We start from the raw sequence: 19,294 nt of genomic DNA, 5'->3' as shown, positions 1-19,294 counted from the left end.
TTGCTGATGAAATAAGCGGCGTCCCCAAAGGGCCGCGGTTTGGCACTCGGCGTTGGTTGACATCGATACAAGACGAGTCACATCCTGCCTACTGATAATGGCCAAGGGCTTGCACAGTCTCTCCAGTGAGTTCTTACACGAAATTGCAGCAGCCGGAAACTTGGCCCTTTGCTCCAGTGAGCAGCTGCTTGCCTGTGATTCCTCGTGGGTTTTTTCCCTCCCAAGCAGATATTTTCGTTTTGTGGGTATCTATGGGTATCATTGCACTTTGTAAGTACTTTTTTAAAATTGAAGTCTGCCGTCTGTAACAAAGTAAGCACCGTTTTTGTTTTTTTAAGCCATTCACCAAGTTTCCGTTCAGCATGATATAACTGGCAATTTTAAGACGAGAACACATTTTAAAATTCAACATATATTTGTTTTGATGTAAATGGTTGTCTTTCTGCAGTTTGCGGAAGCAGATTTTTAAATTTCCTATGAAAAATGTGTGGATGTCGCTTGCATGTAATTGAATGCATCTTCGGAATGAAATTAATGACAGGTGATCAGCCCTAGTGATGGATTGCTAATGTATCTCTAGACGACATTCCTAACCACTACTTTCTTTTCTATTGCTCTAGCGTTAAGAAAAACATTGTCGGCCCATGTGCATTTGTACCAACCCTAATGTGCCTTGTATTTCATCTGCTGAATTCGAAAGAAACAATTCATCAGATCATCTTGCACTCCTGTTCACTCTTGTGTACCATGTACGAGTTGTTCGGCCAAACGCCTTATGTCCAGTGTAAGTGGCAGTCGTGAACGGACAGTTTGCTAAAAGGCTCTCGAGAACATATGATACGTTTTCAGGAGGCTAACAGCTCGGAAATTTCTTGTATTTCTTTTGTAACTTGTAAAGTCCGACGATGGGTTAAAACATTAATTTATGTATTGCTTCTGTATTACGCATTAGCAAAAAGGAAGATCATCTGCATATTTTTCTGTTTGAACCAGAGTCCAGAATCAAGCATTATGGTGACATTCAGTTAGAAACCCGCAGAATAAATTAGGATTTAGGTCATTTTTCTGTTTTCAGTCATTTTTCACTGCAAGTCCTTTAGCGGGAAAAAACGAGCACTAGGAGTATCTTCCTTTTTCACCTTTCAATCAGGTCTTTGGGTTTCTTGGGAAGATGTTCATGGATATAAGGCTTGTAGGCTATATATTGCATTACCCTTGCTGTCCTTTAATTAAGCAGAGGAAATGTCATGCTTTTTGGTAACAGAGTGAGCAGACGGCTTGGGTACTAAATTTATCATTCCTGCCAGAGCTATCACGCCACTTGCCCTGCACCGTTCATGAGATGTTTATCGTCATGTCGGCTTTGCAGTGCTGCCAGGAAGTTTGCTTTAAATTTAGTTCCTGTTTATTAAAGATCTTGAATCCGAAATTTGGTTAGGAGATTCCGACCATGGCATTGTGTTGCCGAGCATAGTCTGTGCACGGCGCTCACGAATCAGCAAGGTTTGCCAATGTTAAAATCCTATTTCAGACGAGACCCAGGTTTCACGCGTAAACAGGAAACATCGTTATTGTCAGGTTTTCACTCGATCCAAGGATTGTTGTGCTCGAAAAGTGTGGAGGATGTGCATGTTTACACAGGTGCATTCCGTAGTGCTAAGATTTTTTTTTTTTAAATTTTCTGGGGTTAGTGAGTTCATCGGAGAATAAGGTTGAACATTTTTTTTTTTACGAGAAGTACGAGTCCTAAATGGGCAGGTATCTAGAGCTTTAATATGCCTTTCTTGTCAGTATTATTTCCTGATATACTTAGGTTTACACATGTATATAATATTCAAGTAGAGGAAGAGAGCATACCTTTTTGTAAATATAGTCCTTGCTGGTTTTCCCTTCTTTCTTTGCGAGCTTCCTTTATAGGTGTGTGAGTGTGCTAATTTTTCTTGGTACCGTTTAAGCCTCTGTATTTTCAAATGTGATTTCAGATAGAAAGGAAGAAGTATCGACGACGAAAAAAATTAATCTGAAAAACTGCATGCTCTTAAGCCTGTTAATGGTTTAAACAGTTGAAAAGCAATACATTTAGAATTGCAGGAAAGATACTCGACAGAAATAATCTTTTAGCATTCGAATTTTGGCCTTTTTTATAATTCCTTCATCATTAACGAGTGCACCTGCAACCTTGGCAGAGCAAGGGACGGTCTGAAGATCGCCACGAATCGTCAGAAATTGCCTGCCGGCAAACTGGGCTGACAGCTTACGAGGTCAGACTGAATGGCCAGTGTGAAGGACATTGCTATGTCAGTTGTTATTCCTGTAAATCTTCATCCACGCTGTGAGATGGTTGGTTGGCAAGAACTGCCTGATCTTGGCTCATAAAAGCGTATTTCGCACACATGTAAAACGAAGTGTCGTCACCAATGCTCCATCATCACAACCGACAATACAGGAAGGGTATCATCCCTTGCCCGCACGTAGGCCGAACTTCGGCTAAGAGATATGGATCACATTCTTGCATCGCATTTACTCTGCAGCAATCGTGACCGTTACTTAACTAGTTTCCAGCGAGTAGCGTCAAGCGTTGTCGGAGATCATGGGAGGTGGGGTTGGGGTGGGGAGCTGGCCTGGCGAGTAAGCACCAAGCAATAGCACTCGATGGTCGATTGCGGGAATCTCACGGGAGCCGCCAAGACAACGTGTACCATGGTACCCCTTTCCAGCATCCGAGGATTCTCGAAGCCGGCAATTCGATTATCATAAAACAGTAAATTACGCAGGACTGGCAGTGGGCATCAAGTCGCACCTGAAACAGCCTGTAGGCAGCAGCAGACAAACGTCGGGTCTGGAGGCGCCACAGACCGGGCCGCGCCAAGAGGCACGATCGCATATCGATCCTGATTAGACAAGCCCGCAGATTGATCAGTGGTGTTCTTCCTCCCCCCACTCTTCCTCAACCGGAGAGCTTCGTTGGAGTAATGAATCTGCCTCGCATGGGCCGCTGGGAGTGTCGATGGCAGGATAGAGCGGCCGTTTGCTGAGATGGCAAAACTTGGTCAGGGCTTGGTGTGACTTCCTGGGATATTTGGTTTTGAGCATGTCTGACTTTTTTGCACGTTCGTCTTGTTTCGTTTGTTGTAATTATCATTGGATAGCATGTACAAACATCCTCCGCTGCGACACATGCACACACGCGCCTGTTCTTCCCTGGACCTATTTACTGACTTTATTTCTAAATTTCCGGAAATTGCGTATTAGTTCAAGGTCAGCATATGGATATTAAAGAGGCTTGGTTTATTTTTAGATAAAATAAACAGTTGTCGTTTTGATTCTAAACGAAGAGAATGGGGATAAATATATGGCCTCAGCCCAGCCCTTCTGACCATCACCTTTATTTGTCTGGAGCCCAGGCTACTTGCCTTTTGTCGGCACCTGTCTCGCCTTTGAGATCAGTGTGATCAGGTGCATTTTAGCTCTTCGTTTTCTTTGTTATCGTCTCATTGCTGTTTAGTCGGGATCACTTTTTCTGCCCAGCTGTTTTCCACATTTGAATCCTTACCTTTACTGCGAAGTCTGAGAGATTGAACAGCCTTCATGAAACGTTATCAGTTCTCCTCCCCTCTTCCCACATCCTTCAAGTAGTTGCGCTCCTTTGTCTGGGTTAGTGTTGGTGATGTGACTGAACATGCGTCCTGGAGTTACATTTGTCCTGTTACTTCTGTCTTGTTGTCAATGTCTTGTTAATGGCCGCATGAACATGTTCGTTTGGTGCCCCAGAGTCTCTCCACCAATGCATTGTGAGAGGTTTCCGCTTTTTCTTCTTCGTCTTTAGAATGTGAGAGGGTTAAGTTAGAAGGAAAGGTACGGGGAAGCATTGAGAACATGGGTAGTCTCGCCGTCCTTCAGTGCTCACAGGGAGGAGCTTCTTCCAGGTCCCAGAGGAACATTACTTGAATGGATTACGTGCCATGCGAAGTGTGTGCAACGCAGAGAGATTTATTCGGTGGAAAATGCAACATTTCAGTGATCTCAAGAGAATTCTGGTAGCAAAGAAATTCTCATATAGCCTTGTGAGCCAAAAATGCAAGCTGGCTGCTTTTGAACTGCTCCACAACGATCAACGAATGGAGGAACTTGCCAGTGGCCTGTTACGGCTGAAATCAGCTTCTTTATTTTGAGGATGACAATCTTAACCAAGTACAGTATTCGGAAGAAGAAGGGAGGAACAACAGATGAGCCGTCGGTTGAAGTCCTATATTGATTTTTATAAAATCTGTAACAGATAATACAGAATTTATTGCACATAAAGCGAGGCGCATATCATTCAGGCGAGGAGAAAGAAAAAAAGCTAGTAGAGCCTACGCGTGTGTGTGTGAACGGTGATTCAGTTTTATGTAAATTCTTTTCCCAACACAGTGACTTAGGAAATAGCTCAGTTCTTTGGAATTCTGCAGTGGTCCTGAAAATAATAGGTGGCGGTCATTTTAATATTTCTAAATCACACGATGCATGTGAGGACAATGTATTTGTATCTGTTCACGAACCCCACCCTTCCTAGAAGCAGACGTCCATAGAGAATGCATGGTGCGTGGGGAGCATCACACTGTGTATCAGCATGTATGATATTCGTTATTTTTTACGCAGCAGATATCTGGCCTATTTCCCATTTGGAAAGATAATTTCAAATGTGTTCTGACCATTTGCAATCACAGCTATGTAAAGGATAAGAGGAAAGAACCTTCATTTTGAAGAATGTATTTTGAGCGTAGTAGACAAATTCAGAGTATTTCGTGTGCATTAGATCAATGCAGTACTGTACTACAGGACGTACAACAGCTGAGGGCGCTGATCAGCAAATTTAGTTCCGTTTACGGTTGGTCAAATTGGTCAATATAGGCATTGAATGTTCGGTTGTTCCATTTCTTCAAAACATAACAATGGCGGAAGGAAAAAAAGTATTCCCGGAGTAACGTTTTTGCGTATTAGCTGTATTAACAGGTCTTTGAATTCGCTGTGAATACTGTGACACCCATTGATACTTTAACCTTTGTAATCACTGACATGTGCAGAGTGAATTATTTGTAACGAGGCGATAAGAATGGGGTGAGCGAAAGGAGCTGACGTATACAACTTTTCACAGCATCTAGTATGTCGAATCTTCTAATCTATCCAACCTGTTAAAGGACAAATTTCGTTTACCTGTTCATATGCTTTTTTCTTTGTGTTCTTAATCTTTTGCAAAACAGATTAGCTAGAAACTTGAAATAGGACCTGGTTGTTTCTACAACTGCAATATTCACTTCCAAAATTGAATTTGGTGTGAGTTACCTATCACCAATGTTTTGGCCAAGACATTACCCACTTTGTTCATTATCCATGAGGATTCTTGTTGGATTTACCTCTGGCACAGCTATACTGCACAGGAAAATCAATGGCCTTTTAATGGACACAGATCAGATATGACAGGAGAACATGCAGGTGCTGTAGTGTTGGAAGCCTCATTGCCAGCACAGGGGCACTGGTAGACTATGATCTGGAAGCTTTCTGGCACGGCATGAGGCATTCGGCAATACGTAGCCACCAGGTTAGACCGTAAAAGAGGTGTGTGTGTTATCAGTCTACTGTAGATACCGCTTTGGAAACTTTATTGCTCTACGCATATGATAAAATGTCCTCTACCTTCGTGCTATCCGCGCGCGCGCGCGCACACACACACATTCTCTCTCACACACACGTGTGTGAGAGAGAGAGATGCAAACATGTACATACCATGATTCTTCTGCCAGTTCATGTATCTCTAAACGCACCGTCTATCGTTCATGGGTTCATTTTTCAGGATTATAACGATATTTATGTGTCTGTGTTTTTACCCTTGCCGTTAGATGCAGTTTTTAAGTTGTGACAAAGCGTTCTTCGTTTTGACTTAAAAAAGTATAATGGTGTTTTTATAAGATTGTATTCATTATTTATTTTTGTGACGCTTACAGCGCGCAGTTTATTTAATCCTGGATTTCTTAACATTATCTGAACAGCGCCTGACCAGCAAAATATTTTCCTTGAGACTGCACGCCAACAAACGCCTCTCTTCTCCACAACCACCACTACCACCACCACTACACCTTTCTCTGTGTTTCTCCCCCTCTTCTCAGAATTTCAGTTTAGTCTGTAACATTTCCTACCGTGAATAACAGAGGATTGGCGTCCGAAGATTTGCCGGTTCGATACCCAGTGTGGCGCAGCGACGTCAGCTTCCACTGCATCCATTCAACCCAGCTGTCGGAAATGAGTACCTTACTCCAAAGCAGTTAGAGAAGGTGGGCTCCACCCTCACAAAAAAACAGTCCTCGAGAAAAGTGTGGACTCCAACACCTCACCCGCCAACAACCTAAAATAGATTAGGGTCGACCTTTACCTTTTACCCGCCAAGTGGGATTTGGGAAGTAGTCTCATGCGAAAAATAGCATTTTCATTTCCGTCTGCAGCTTACTTTCAGCAACGATCTTTGCTTTCATTGCATTGATCTTATTTAACGCTAGGATTCAAATTACCAGTGCACGCTTTCATCTTTCGTCAGCTCTGATAACAGAATGTGTTTCCCCAACATCCCTGCTTCATTCATCCCCATTTGTCTTGTTGGACTGGCAACTTGCAGGCTGTAAACGTTCACACCCGGAACAGAAAGTACAAACGTAGCCAGTCAGTCAGGTGGCTGCTTTGTGCTCGGAAAGGTGTCATCAGATCATCATATTTCAGCTCGCATGGAGAAGCATTGATTTAGCAAATGCATAGGATGCACTTGGGTCTTGTTTTTGTCGCTTTGTGTATTACAGACGCTCCTAAGACTTGCAAGGTCTAAGGTGTGACATCAGTTCTTGCAATCCACATTGAAAGCGTCGACTATGAATTTTTGTCCGAACTTTAGACAACAGCTCTAATGCTGTTCAGATTTCATTTACCGAGGGATGCAATCAAGATTTTTCCCACGTGACAGTGTAATGCCCTTTAGCTATGGGCTGGTTAGAAAATGTCCTGGGAAGTGGTACAGCGGAGAACATAATCTGAAGCATCTGCTATTAACGTCGGTCATTTTTCAAAATTATTTAAAATTATATTTTTAAAAAAAAGTCTTAGTTTCAGTGGAGGATCCATTACTGTAGTGTTATTAAAAATATTTCTTTTCGGAAAGTGAATTCTAATTTCGTTATGAACGAATAAAAGGATGGCCAGTACATTTATGAGCGTTACCTTTTCAATCATTGTTGGATTTCAGTCAGGAACTTTCATGTAAGCTCTGTTATTTTCCCACAAACTCTGCAGTTTTGACGGTGACATTCACAGTCATCATATTGGTCACATTTAAAGATTTGCAGTTACCGTTTATCTTCTGTAGTGAAAACCTTTTTATGAATAAACGTGTATCAATAGCAGTTGTTACCGCTGGTTGCATCATAGCTTCTCTGTTTTTGTTTGGTTGGTTGATTTTTTTCGTTGTTTATTTGTTGTTGTTGGGGTTTTTTTTCTTTTGGTCATGCTCGTCAGATAGAGGCCTGACAGCTGTGTGACGTTTATAACGCAAGATCGTATGTGGGGATAACAAACAGCAGCGCTAGCCCCCACCCCCCCCAAACTCCATTTCACCCATCTCCCGCTGTCCACAGATTCAGATGGAAAGTCTCACTCCCCAAACTCACAGGAGTGGTCCAGGGTGTCAGGCCGACTTAGGTACCGGGGTGCCGGCCAGCCATCACAGAAATCTGCCCTGGCTGACCTTGCAAACAGCCGGGGCAATAGACGTTGTGCGATGGGGTAGCCAGAGGTAAAGGACTAGGTGCCTAATTGCTGGCAGTTTCACGGTGTCCTTTTGATCACAGCTTAGTAATGATGGTGAGAAGTGCTTTCTTTCTCCTTTCTCACTCGTTCTTCTGTTCACCTCCCCTATTCTTTCCCCTCCAAAACCTCCAGCCTCCAATCCATGTGTCGTACCTCGAGGGCACAACCACCACACCATGACCTTTTCTTGAGTTGAAGGGACGTGCATGTATGCCCTTCTCTTAAAAGAAGGCGAGGATCATTGAAATGGACTGCGAGGACACGTGGGTGGCCCGGCGGCACTGGGCCGCCAGCACATTCGAAGACATGCTGTCTGGAGAAAAACAGAAGAGCACTCCAGTTTTTCATCAATTTTTGCACGATGGAGAAAGGAAATGGGGTGGATGGTGCACGTTCGCAGAAGCTTAACCAGAGCTTAACGATGAGCTTTATTTTTAGATAAAATGCCATTTTAAAATGTCGGATATTGATTCTATGGTAGCAGCGTATTTCTGAACCCACCCCTTCCCATCAGACATCCTGTAAAGTTCAAAATGTCGTAAATCATAGCTTGCGGAAAGCAAGCCTCTTGACACATGCAGATAACAGTGGCTGCTAATGAACAGCTGCACACGCGCAGAGGTCAGATCAGAGGAAGAAAGAGGCCGCTGCACACAGGCACCAGTGTTGGAGAGGTGCTGTACCAGCGACTTCACTAAGACGTGTTGAGAGTCGCCAGGTGTACAGAGCGATTGTAGCTGGTCTTTTCTCTCAAATATCAAATTTCACGTGCACACCATGTTGTTAATAATAAATACTGTACATTTATTTAAATGGGAACCTTTCAGAGAGAGATCCCGAGGGTACTTTTCGGCATTGCGGTCAGCTTCTTATGGTCAGCTGATTTACGCATGAGCTAGATGCAGATGGTGTGAGACAACCACGTAGCTTAAAAAAAAAAAAAAATCAAGCGTAGGTTTCTTAAAAGGCATAAGTTTCTTATACTAAGTGAATCTGTGGCTGTCGTTTGAGCTGAAGTTTCAGTATTTATGTTAGAAAGCAGTAATTGTTCAAAGAGAGTGTAGTAAGTCTGTTGAGCATTGATCACTAACGATAATGAACTTAATGTAAGAGGTTACACGGAACATGCACATTTTCATATACTTCATACATATCCCTAGGATTTTCACTATCTGCCTCTGCAGCCTATCGTGTAGACTGCATTCAGTTTATCTCAAGGGTTGTTTGGGTTGAGGTGTGGTCTAGTCAGTGATGGGTTCCCATTAAAATAAAGGGGAGGAATGAGAGAATTAAGGAAATACATTTGTTGGTTTCTCAGCTCACAGCTGGGCCTTCATATGCTGGCCTACTGGGAATCTTCCACTCTACATCGTAATTAAAACAGGTTATATGTGCATTTATGTGTGCCTCTGTTGTATACGCGCCCATTTGTTTTGCGCGCATGCTAGTATTAAAACTTGATCTTTTCTGATTTAGATTTTCATTGAGGCTTGTCAGATGTACTCAGCTCGCGTTCCCGACCTGATAAGAAGTCATTTCAGACCGACATCGTAGTTCCTTTAACATTCAAGCTGGAACTGCGTTAGGAAGCTAAGGCCGTCTAGTGCTCCATGCATTTCAGAAATGACAGTACATGCATTAGAAAAGTTTCAGCAGTCACATGAAATAACGGAGAGCAAGGAAGTATTGCGCGAGAAATAGTTCTATTTTGAAGGAGAGGGGAAAAAACTTCATTGTTTGCGTCAATGATGTCGTCATTTCCTCTAATGTTTTTCATGGAGCATGGCTTTGAGCATGTCCTGTTATTTATTTTAGGAACTCTCATGTGATGCCGAGGGAAATAAATTCAGCATTTTTTTTTAAAATTTTGGAAGCTAGTCTGTTAAGCTCCCCTTATTCATCATTCGTTCTTGTTGCAAGTTTGCATTGAGTGAACAAGATTTTAAATGTCACGTTGTCGTATTTAGCTGTACAGGTGTGCTGGGTGTGTATAAAAAACAGGAATAGGAAAATAAGCAGGACACAATGAGAAAACAAGTATCATGCCATCAACACCCCTACCCCTAGGAGGAGAGAACGCGTGTCTGCACTAGAGGGGAAGAGGTTGGGAAAAGCAGGTTAATGACATGAAGTGCAAACACCTTTGGAAATTGAAAATATATCTTGGGATTAACTGACAAATCTTCAACAGGAAGTATCCTCCACGTTTCCTCTACAGAAAGCCGGACCATTCGCTGTCGAAAGCGATAAACTGAAAGTGAAGGACAGCGTTACACGGGGGTGAGCCCGAGTCACTCGCTGCTACATGTGATTGGACTGGAGCAAAATGTGTCGCCTACCGTTGGAATGTTTTCAGGCGTAGTGCTACTACATCTAGATGGCTTTGAGCGAAGTATGCTTTAAAGAGATTCTCGCGGTTCGTCTAGAAAATGGAAAACTAGGTTATTGGAGTTGCACTTGCCGCAGGTGTCTGTCGAGGGCAGAAAGCTAGCTCATTAGGTACCACTCAGTGGTGCGGTTCACTCGCATTTGTCTGCGTCCTTCACGTCCTCCCTCACCCCCTCAACTTGTCTCGCCGGGAATGTTACCCGTAGTCTCAGGAAACCTACTCTACTGTAGGAGTTCCGGTAATTTATATTGTGAAGGGAAGATAGCATTCTGTAGAAGAGGTCGCTTGGAATGACAGCGATCGTAAAGTATTCAAGAGTCGACTTTTTGTCTGGATATGTGAGAGAGAGAGATGGGAAGAGCGGGGGAATAGAGAGAGAGAGAATTCACATACGTTTTACTCAAGAGGGTAACAGAATAGGCAAAGGTTTTTTTTTACATCTAGCCCTCGATCTAAATAGGTGGGGAGGGGGATGTAACTGCGTTACTACAAAACAAAGACAGAGGAGGAGAAGGGGAAGAGAAGAGGAATGGCTGTTTCATATCGAGCCCAGTTAGGTTCTGTCGCGATCTAACAACCGCTCATGTGAAAGCTTTTTTTTTTTTTTAAATAATCGTGTCCTTTGGACGTAGAAGGTATTTTTAGTTGATGTACTTGATGAGAGAGGATAAGAAGCCTATGCCAACATTTGAGTGTATCTTTTTGGTGGTTTAGAGTTTTTCTGACTAAAAATATTACGAAGAAACACTTTCAGAATTGAAGCAGTAAGCCCTCAGATCTCAGGCTGTTCTGTCCTCGGTTCTCAGTAAATCCAGCCAGGCTGCTTGCGTTGTGTGTGTCGTATTCTTCAATAGTTTCACCAGAGTTCAGCCAGACACATAGTGGAAAGTGATCTTTCTCATGTCGTTGGCTCGGAATACATTACTGCGGGTTTCGTTAGCTGTGGGAACAACCCTGGTGACACTGTACGTCACGACAGCCATCAGTGTGTTCAAGTGATTGGTTTACTGCAGGTTTTGTCTCCTCCTTCGCTCCGCCGAGAGACGAAACCTTTGCGCTACGGGATACTACATGTACTGCGTATCAGTTTTAGGACAATACTACAACCAGGCTGTTTTAAATATCAACTGATCGGTAGTTGGCTTAAAAAAAAAGAAGAAATTTTAGGTTTCACGAACATACGATAACTGTTTTCTGAAGATGTTCTGTACTAACTTAATGGAATCAACTTGAAATGACTTCTTAGCAAGATTTAATATGAAGCTGCAGTTTGAAAATCTCAGAGAAAGATTGGCATTCATATTTCGTGGGTTAAATGCGAGTTAACGAAGGTTATGGACTTTGATGCTCGATAGCCCTCTGTTAATGACTTGCCGGCGGACTCATTCCTAGGCGCTGTTTTACAGCACAACTCTTTGTGTTAACTGACCTTCACCCATCCCCATCTTCATTTCCCACCTACTTTGCCTGTGACAACAGTTCCAGGATAATTCAACATTTGTGCTTGTGTGCATGCATGTGTGTACGTCTATGTGTTCGTTCCGCTGCTTAACACAGCTTCAGGCAGAAGGGGTGGGGGGAGACAGTGATCGAAAACTAGAGACGACATAGAATCTCCGAGACCATGTGTTCATTTGTCGTACGGTTACAGTTCTTCCCTAACAAAAGCAGCAGATCGTGGTCTTTCTTAGTCCATCTCGTAACCTTTCCTCGTTTGCAAGGCCATTTGTTCGCTTGTTATCTGGCATTTTGTGTCGTACTGTGTAGTCGACCCTAGGACACTCCTGCAAGGATTCCCTGGACTTGGACGATGAACTTTCATATCTCTAGTTCCTGGAAGATACACATAGCGAATAAGGAGTATAGTGCACTATTACTATCCTATTGCAATTTTGTAATGTTCTTAGAAATCTTTCTACTAACAGTGTGAAGAGTAACTTTCCCCCCTACTGGGATTAGGATAAACATTCTGCTCCCGCCCTTCTTGAGGCATTGTCGCATAGACCGGGTTTGAATGGCATGTAATGCAATTCTTGGCCTCTTTTTCTTGCTCGCAGTCAATGGAGAACAAATCGGATCTGTTCAGCCGATCGATAATCATTCTCGTATAATCAGGGCCAAGTATTTGCCGGACGGCAGATATATGGCCGTTTCTTCTGCATTCTGTAAAAGCCTTTCCTTCCTCTAAGTGTTACATAAACTCTGGCCATTTCTTTCGAGAGTACGTCTCATCCGCAGGCTGCAGAATTGAAAGATATAATGATTAGCATCGATCCTTAAGTATGGTGGCTTCTTTGAGCGATTAAAGAAGTGGAAGAACCACAGGAGGGCCCATCTATTAACGTTGTTAGCAATGGGCGAACAAGTCCATACTTGCCTCGTTGCACTGTTGTCCTCGAAAAGGATGTCACTGTACTGCATATGTTAGGATGAGCGTTGTAACGGGTAGCCGTCCTGACCGGCCCTCCCAGCCCAGCCCCACCTCTACCTGTGTTAGACCAGTGTATTTCTGCATTACCCCGAATGGGACGGGCAAGCTGGCTGTAGGAAAATGGGAGCAGCCAAATGATCCACTATCCTAGTCCCAGGAGGTTCCTTTTCGTAAGATAAAAGTGGGTATCCCCTGTCCCGAATTTTGGCACAGCTACCTAGGATGCAGCTGGGGGTGTAGGGAAGGGACACAGCGTAGGCGGTTATTGAATGGGGTTGGAGGTGAACCTCATCTGTCTGCGTGACCTGGGAAAAAAATTGTTGGTCGCTTCAGTAACGTGTCTCAGATGTGGAAATATCAGGGCTGTAGTCTGCACTTACAAGAATTTAAAGCTCAAGTGCTAGGTGTTGACGTGAAGAGCAGAGAGCGTCAGTCTTTGGAATAAGCGTTGTTTTTTTTTTTAAAAAAAAGAAGATTGATGAGAGGGAATGAAGAGGGGAAGATAATTTGTAGTTCTCTTGTGTTTGGAGAAAGGTCCTTTGTGTAATGAACTGCAGCGGATCAAAATGTTGACACAACGCAGGCTTTCTATGGAATTATCGGATTACAGATTTATTTAGCATTACAATGATATTATATTTCTACTTATAATAATAGCGTAGTGATCATATTTATAGTGCACAATGTAGGACCTTAGTGTGAGTTTTGCTGAGCATATACTCAGCATTGTGCGCCTGCGCATTGTCAAGAAGACAAAGAGTTGTCTGCAGCCGCTACCTGTGTTTTCAACGGTTACACAATGTTGATATCATTGCATGCCATCAGCAGTCTCAGCCCACCTGCATCCCATAGTTCCTCCCTCCCGCAAGACAAATATTTGTGAAAAGACTGATCGCTGTTGGTGACGCATGACCACCTGCTTCAGCCACCGCAGAGGAGGGTCTGTTTGAAAAATGAGGTGACGTTCATTGGGAGGGGAATACTTGGTTTCCCTTACTCGCTCGATTCACTAGTAGTTTGGCTTTTTTTTCCCTCCTTCGCACCGTTGTGATAAAGACTTGCAAGGACCTAGACGGGTTTTGTTACCATCTCGCTTAAAAATGCGTGTTTCATGATCTTGCAAGCAGGAAGTGGAGGTAGTGAAGTTATTTGTGTTCACCACCCTGTTTCACGCGCTAGAGTCCAGACTCTTGCTGGTATAAGTAACGTTGATATTCGTACTTCGGAATATACTGGTATCGTGACTTTGAGTGGATGTTCTATAACGAAAGTCACTTATAAAGTGCGTTAACGGATGGTGTTGCAGAGAAAGCAATATGTAAACTAGGTACAATCACTTTTTCCATTGATGAGGGCGATAGAAGGATAGTGACAAACGTATCACTTATCCCACCAAGGCTTCTTCTGCATCTCCCCATCACCCGCAACCCCACCACCTCCCACAAAGCTTTTCAGACGTTGTCGCAGGCGGCAGTTGAGGTAGTGAGAAAGCAGACAGTGCACATGCGGAAATACGCGGCTGCTGAGTCGGGAGAACTCGGGGGCTCATCCGTCTGAGATGCCTCAGGTAGTAAATGGAACACATGGCAGATGCCTCCGCCTCAGTCACGGGAGCCATACATAACACTGTCTAGCTGCGGACCGGCTCCGGATCATCAGAGGAAACAAATCGAGATGGTGTTCGGGGTAAACACTTACACTACTTCATTGTGAAGTGCTGCTTTCATGTTCACCACGCTACCTGCACGTGAGTGGCGATGACGAATCTGTGAGCAGCATGGAGCGATGAAGACCTACTGATCTGAAACTAATGGTTAGACCCTGGCTGGCTGTGCTCGAAGCCAACACGTTGGCACTCTACTTTTAAGACGATACAGATATGGAATGCCCTGACATGGTATTTTCATGTTTCACAAACTGTGAAAGTTGCTTACTTGTTTGTTTTTTGAATGCTTATTTTTTTTTATTTTAAAACTGACGAGGTAGGTGGCAATCTGCTCACGTTTCATGCTCGTGTATATGACATCACGATTTGTAAGATGGCTACGTGGTGGCTTCATCAAGTTCTGTAACAGCGCGTACCCAGGGTATGTCCAGTAGTTTTACAGCAGTGGACAAAGCCGCGTGACATCAGTCTGCTACTGAAGGCTGCCGTAGTGCTTCCGAGAACAGGAAGGCGCATCCGACGGAGAGAGCAGGGAGGAGAGTGAGTGGATCATGGACACACTTGAAGTGTTCGGAAGACAGCTTTACAGTCCAGCCTACACGCAAGCTCGAGATGAATCAAGTCTTCGATTCAGCAGGGCACCCCGGACACGCCTGCAGCATGATGAAAAGACGCTCCGGCGTGCCGCTAAAGCCTGACAGGGCCTGGCAGTGCATCATTTTGCTAGCAGCGGATATATAGCATTGCTTAGCTACGTTATCGCTTGTGGAAGAGATTATAACTGCGATAGCAGATCGTCCTCATCTTAGCCCCGGATATATCTAATGTTCATTCCACCTGCTTTTAAACCCCTTTACCTACCATTTCGTGTTGCACTTATTTGGAACAAGCTCTGAACCTGTGTGTAAAGCGCTGTCTTTCTGCGCACGCGCGTGTGTGTGTGTGTGTGAGATAGAGTGTCTGCAGCTAGTAAGTGTAATTCTATTTCTGTTACAACTAAACGTCAGAGCGGATAATATCATCACTTCCAACTGCCTTGTTACTGTCGCAAATACAAGTGCGTTCAACCCCCTAAGCTATCTCTAGTGCACCACAGTGATAATACCACTCTTAAAGTGCCTGTCTGTGTGCTTTCGGGCGCATGTACGCACTTGCTGGCTTTGCTTTAAACCTACCGTACGTAATTAACAACCATTGTTAGCTGTAGTCTGCAAAAAAGGTATGATATCTGCAATGCCTCTTTGCCAGTTGCTTTGCATCAAAGGTAAATATGCTATACGGCTGAGGAAGGAGTTAAGGGGTTGGTCTTAAAGCATTACATGTTTTTTATGCTTACTTGAGAAGGAGTTAGTGAAAGAGAGAAGTAAGCTCTTCGTAGTTTATTTATGCAACTTGTTTCATCTTTAGTTACATAAAAGTGTTTGAAGATGTTTTGTTAAAGCCTTTGTGATTTAAGACATTCCACTGGACCATTAGCATTTACCAAGTTGCATACCACAGGAGATTAACGAATTCTGTAGCGAGAAAGAGTTTTTCAAACAACCTCGTGCAAAATGTTCTGAAAGAAACTCATAAAGGAGTAAGAAATTGTATTTGGTCAAATCGAAAATCTGATCCCCTATACGCAGTTCAATCTGATTTACTATTTCCCACACTTCTTCCCAGATAAGTAGACTTTTAAAGCAAAAACCAGAGGAATGGAAAGTTTTATTAGTATGACCAGCAACGCCACTGGCGCTTCCTAACCTTGTTAGCAAAACACGGACACCAACCTGACGTCACGTCCGGCTGGAGATAATGTTCAGTCTGGTTTACAGCCGAGACCGAGTTGACACGCCGTTTCTGTTTACACCGATTGCGAAGGAAATTCAATCGCAGGCTGGATAGGGTATAATATGTTTGCCAGAGGAAGCTATGAATGCGACACCTGCGTGGGGAAGATAATAGTGAGCACAAAGAAATTATCTGGCGAAACTTCCACTGAAATATTCTTCCCTCCACCCTCCCTCCCCATTCTTCTCTTCTCCCTCCCACGATCTCCTTCGCGGGAGAATAAGAATTTCCGAAGTAAAACAATTCTATCGTCTCTGTGAAGCAGTTTGGTCCTCACTTTTCAGTGCGCACGATGTCTTAATTGGGCGATCCTTTCCCCTCTGAACCTGGTTTAGGCAGTCAAAAGTGCATACATGCTCACCCGCCAAAAAAGTTTGCCCTTTTCTCATCGCCTTTTCCTCCCTCCATCTCCTATCCCCCTCCCATTCACCACTTTGTTTTCCTAGTTTACTGTCCTGTGTTTGTTTCACGTTCTGCTTTTTTTTTTAAGCGCATTGAGTTTACTGAAGAGGGAGAAAATGTGCTGTGTAAGTGAATGATTATTGTTGTTTGTGTTGATGGTGATCTTAGTTCCATTACTATTTTACCTTATGGCCGACTTTTTAGGGATAACTGCTTTCGTTCTTCCTGAAACTGGGATTGACGATGATTGTCGATCCTCCTGAACCAGGTTCAAAGTAGAAAGGATCGCCAGATTAAAACACGGTTTTATAATAGGCTAGTTTTCGGTTTTGCATAAAAACGTGCAAAGGTTTGAAGATTTTACATTATAAAAACTGTATATGTTTATACCTTTTTGTTTGATTTTGTGTGGTCATTAGTGATAAAAAATATTTCATCACATTGCGTAATCAACGAGTCAGGCGAAATGAAAGAACTGCTAGTTATCATAAAAATATCGATGAAAACATCGGTTGTAAGTTCACTCTACTAAAATACTTACACAACTTTCAGATCTGTTTGAGAACTTCATTATTCAACATTTAGTTAAAAAGTGTACTTTTGCACTGAAAATATTGTTAATTCATTCCCGTGTGGTAGGAATGTTGGATTTTAAAAAAAGTTTGCATTAGAAATTGAGACCATTGCACTTATGATGTCGGTATGTGGAGAGGATTGCGTTATTTACGTGATGCTCAGCACACGCCAGGTGCTGTCGTATGTAAGCGCACAGCAAGGCATCATGTGGTGCAACAACCGAGCGGCTGATGCTGAGCAGTGCCTCGCAATGCAACGGGACTTAGTCGCCGCAGTAAATTTAGCCGTCTGCGTACCTGTTGTTTCTCATATGGAACTACAGGTCTTGTCCGGGATACAGACACACAGCGTGTGGGTTGTACGCCATGTCGGCATTAGTCGCCGTGGAGCTAGTCACCAACGCCTAGTTAGACAAATATCGAGACGACTATAGGGAGTCGCATTTTTTCCCCAAATCTCAATCGGGTCATGAGCTGAGCATTCTGCCGTAGGAGAATTGCTGGCGAGTTATTTCGTTAAGTTTTCAGAACGGTGTAAGCATTATCCGGACCTACACACAATTTCTTATGTGATGTGTGCTTCATGCCGGTAGAAGATATCTGGGGAATAGTGGACTGGTACATGCGGATAGCAGAGAATTGCTAATGGAAGTAGAGAGGCATAGGTTCAGAAAGCACATTGACCATAAGGCACAAAGAAAAGAATTCTTCACCGACAGGTTCAACAGGGTACGAAGAGACTTGATTTGTTTTGGTGTGTGGGTTTATTTTTCCCCTCGACAGAAATACCGTCAGGGGAATACTGCTATGAATCACACAAGTGTGCATTTTCCCATCGGAAACACCCTCAAGGAAATATTTACCACATACACATCAAACATGTTCATATCTCAAGAGCGGTGTGATCTTGTCATTTTGTAGGAAATGGACCTGTGTCAAAGAGCAAGTGTATTTGAGTTCTCTTCCCACCCTTCAAGCACGACTTCTGGCGTGCCACCTTCGTTGAGGAAGAAAACGGGAGTAATAAATTGACTGAGCGACACATTTCCTGCACAATGCGTGGGTTATGGTGGCATTATTAGGCAACGAAACATCGGCCAGCCTTTTGTTTGCACGCAATGCTGAAGTATTACTGCCGCCCTTCCCATGGGTTATCAGAGAGCTCCCCTACCCGACTGTCACAGCTGACCCTTGTCACAAGACGTGCGTTTCCGGTGCCCTTGGTCACCAGATCGTGCCCCGACTAATGCGATGAAATATCAGCAGGTGTGTACAAAGCGCTTCGCCCAAAGCAACGACAGATGTCGCCTGCTCAGTGGGGGAACGCTGCAGAAACAAGTGACTCAAACCGTTCCGCCCTCGTCCCCCTCACTATGCTGCTGGTGGGGAGACCTTTGACCTCGGCATTGTTCCTGTCTACCAGCTGATGATGCTTGCTATGGTGCGAAGGTCGCTGGCTTGCTTGTTGACACTGGTGAGCCTGGGGTGTGCGTTTCTCAGGACCTGTAGCATGTGGCGTGGGCTGTGCTGTTCTCAGCCGCTGTCGCGATGCTCTTCTCACTCGGCCATTTCTCTCAATTCTAGTCGTTGACGCTTGTCACGAAACCGAACGATATTTGTTACCATACTTGTCATAGACGTTTGTCACGAGGCTTGTTGAAGACAACCAAGCCCTCCTGTCGAGAAGTCTAAAATCAAGCGATAACGCCTACTCCACCCGCACTCCCCCGCCCTCGACAGGTTGCGAGAAAACAAGAGCTCGCGCTCCATTTCACTTGCCCCTCATCCCAAGCAACCGACACCCTGTGGTAGGGCATCTATTCGTAAGTCAGCCTTGACTGCTGCAATATTTAAAAGGAGAGATTAATTTTTTCTTCGCGAACAAGCTGGAACCATGTGAACAGTTGCTTCTCTCGATAGGAACGAAGCAAGCTTGACCCTCTTACCGGGTCAGCAACTGAACGCATTGCACGCAGATATATTTGCAGGATCACCCAGTAAACTAATTCCTCCAGGTCTTAAGTTCTTCTCAGTTTTATGTATAGCGTGGTTAAAAATATATAGGAGTGAACACTCACCAACCATAAAAAATACACTTTATGTTATTGCTTGAAAAATATATGTGCATAAACTGAGGTTTATCTCCGTGGATTATACGAAGCCACCCGAATGTG

General features: G+C 43.7%; 1 protein-coding gene across 10 annotated transcripts in view; it reads left to right on the top strand.

Moving 5' to 3' along the window:
• Positions 1 to 19,294, top strand: part of LOC112554120 (furin-1-like) — an 83,565-nt gene that overhangs the window by 10,814 nt on the left and 53,457 nt on the right. The window lies entirely within an intron of this gene.

This window comes from Pomacea canaliculata, linkage group LG13 (genome assembly GCF_003073045.1).
Source record: "Pomacea canaliculata isolate SZHN2017 linkage group LG13, ASM307304v1, whole genome shotgun sequence".
In the NCBI taxonomy this organism is placed as follows: Eukaryota; Metazoa; Mollusca; class Gastropoda; order Architaenioglossa; family Ampullariidae; genus Pomacea; species Pomacea canaliculata.
This window is presented reverse-complemented; position numbering and strand designations above follow the sequence as displayed.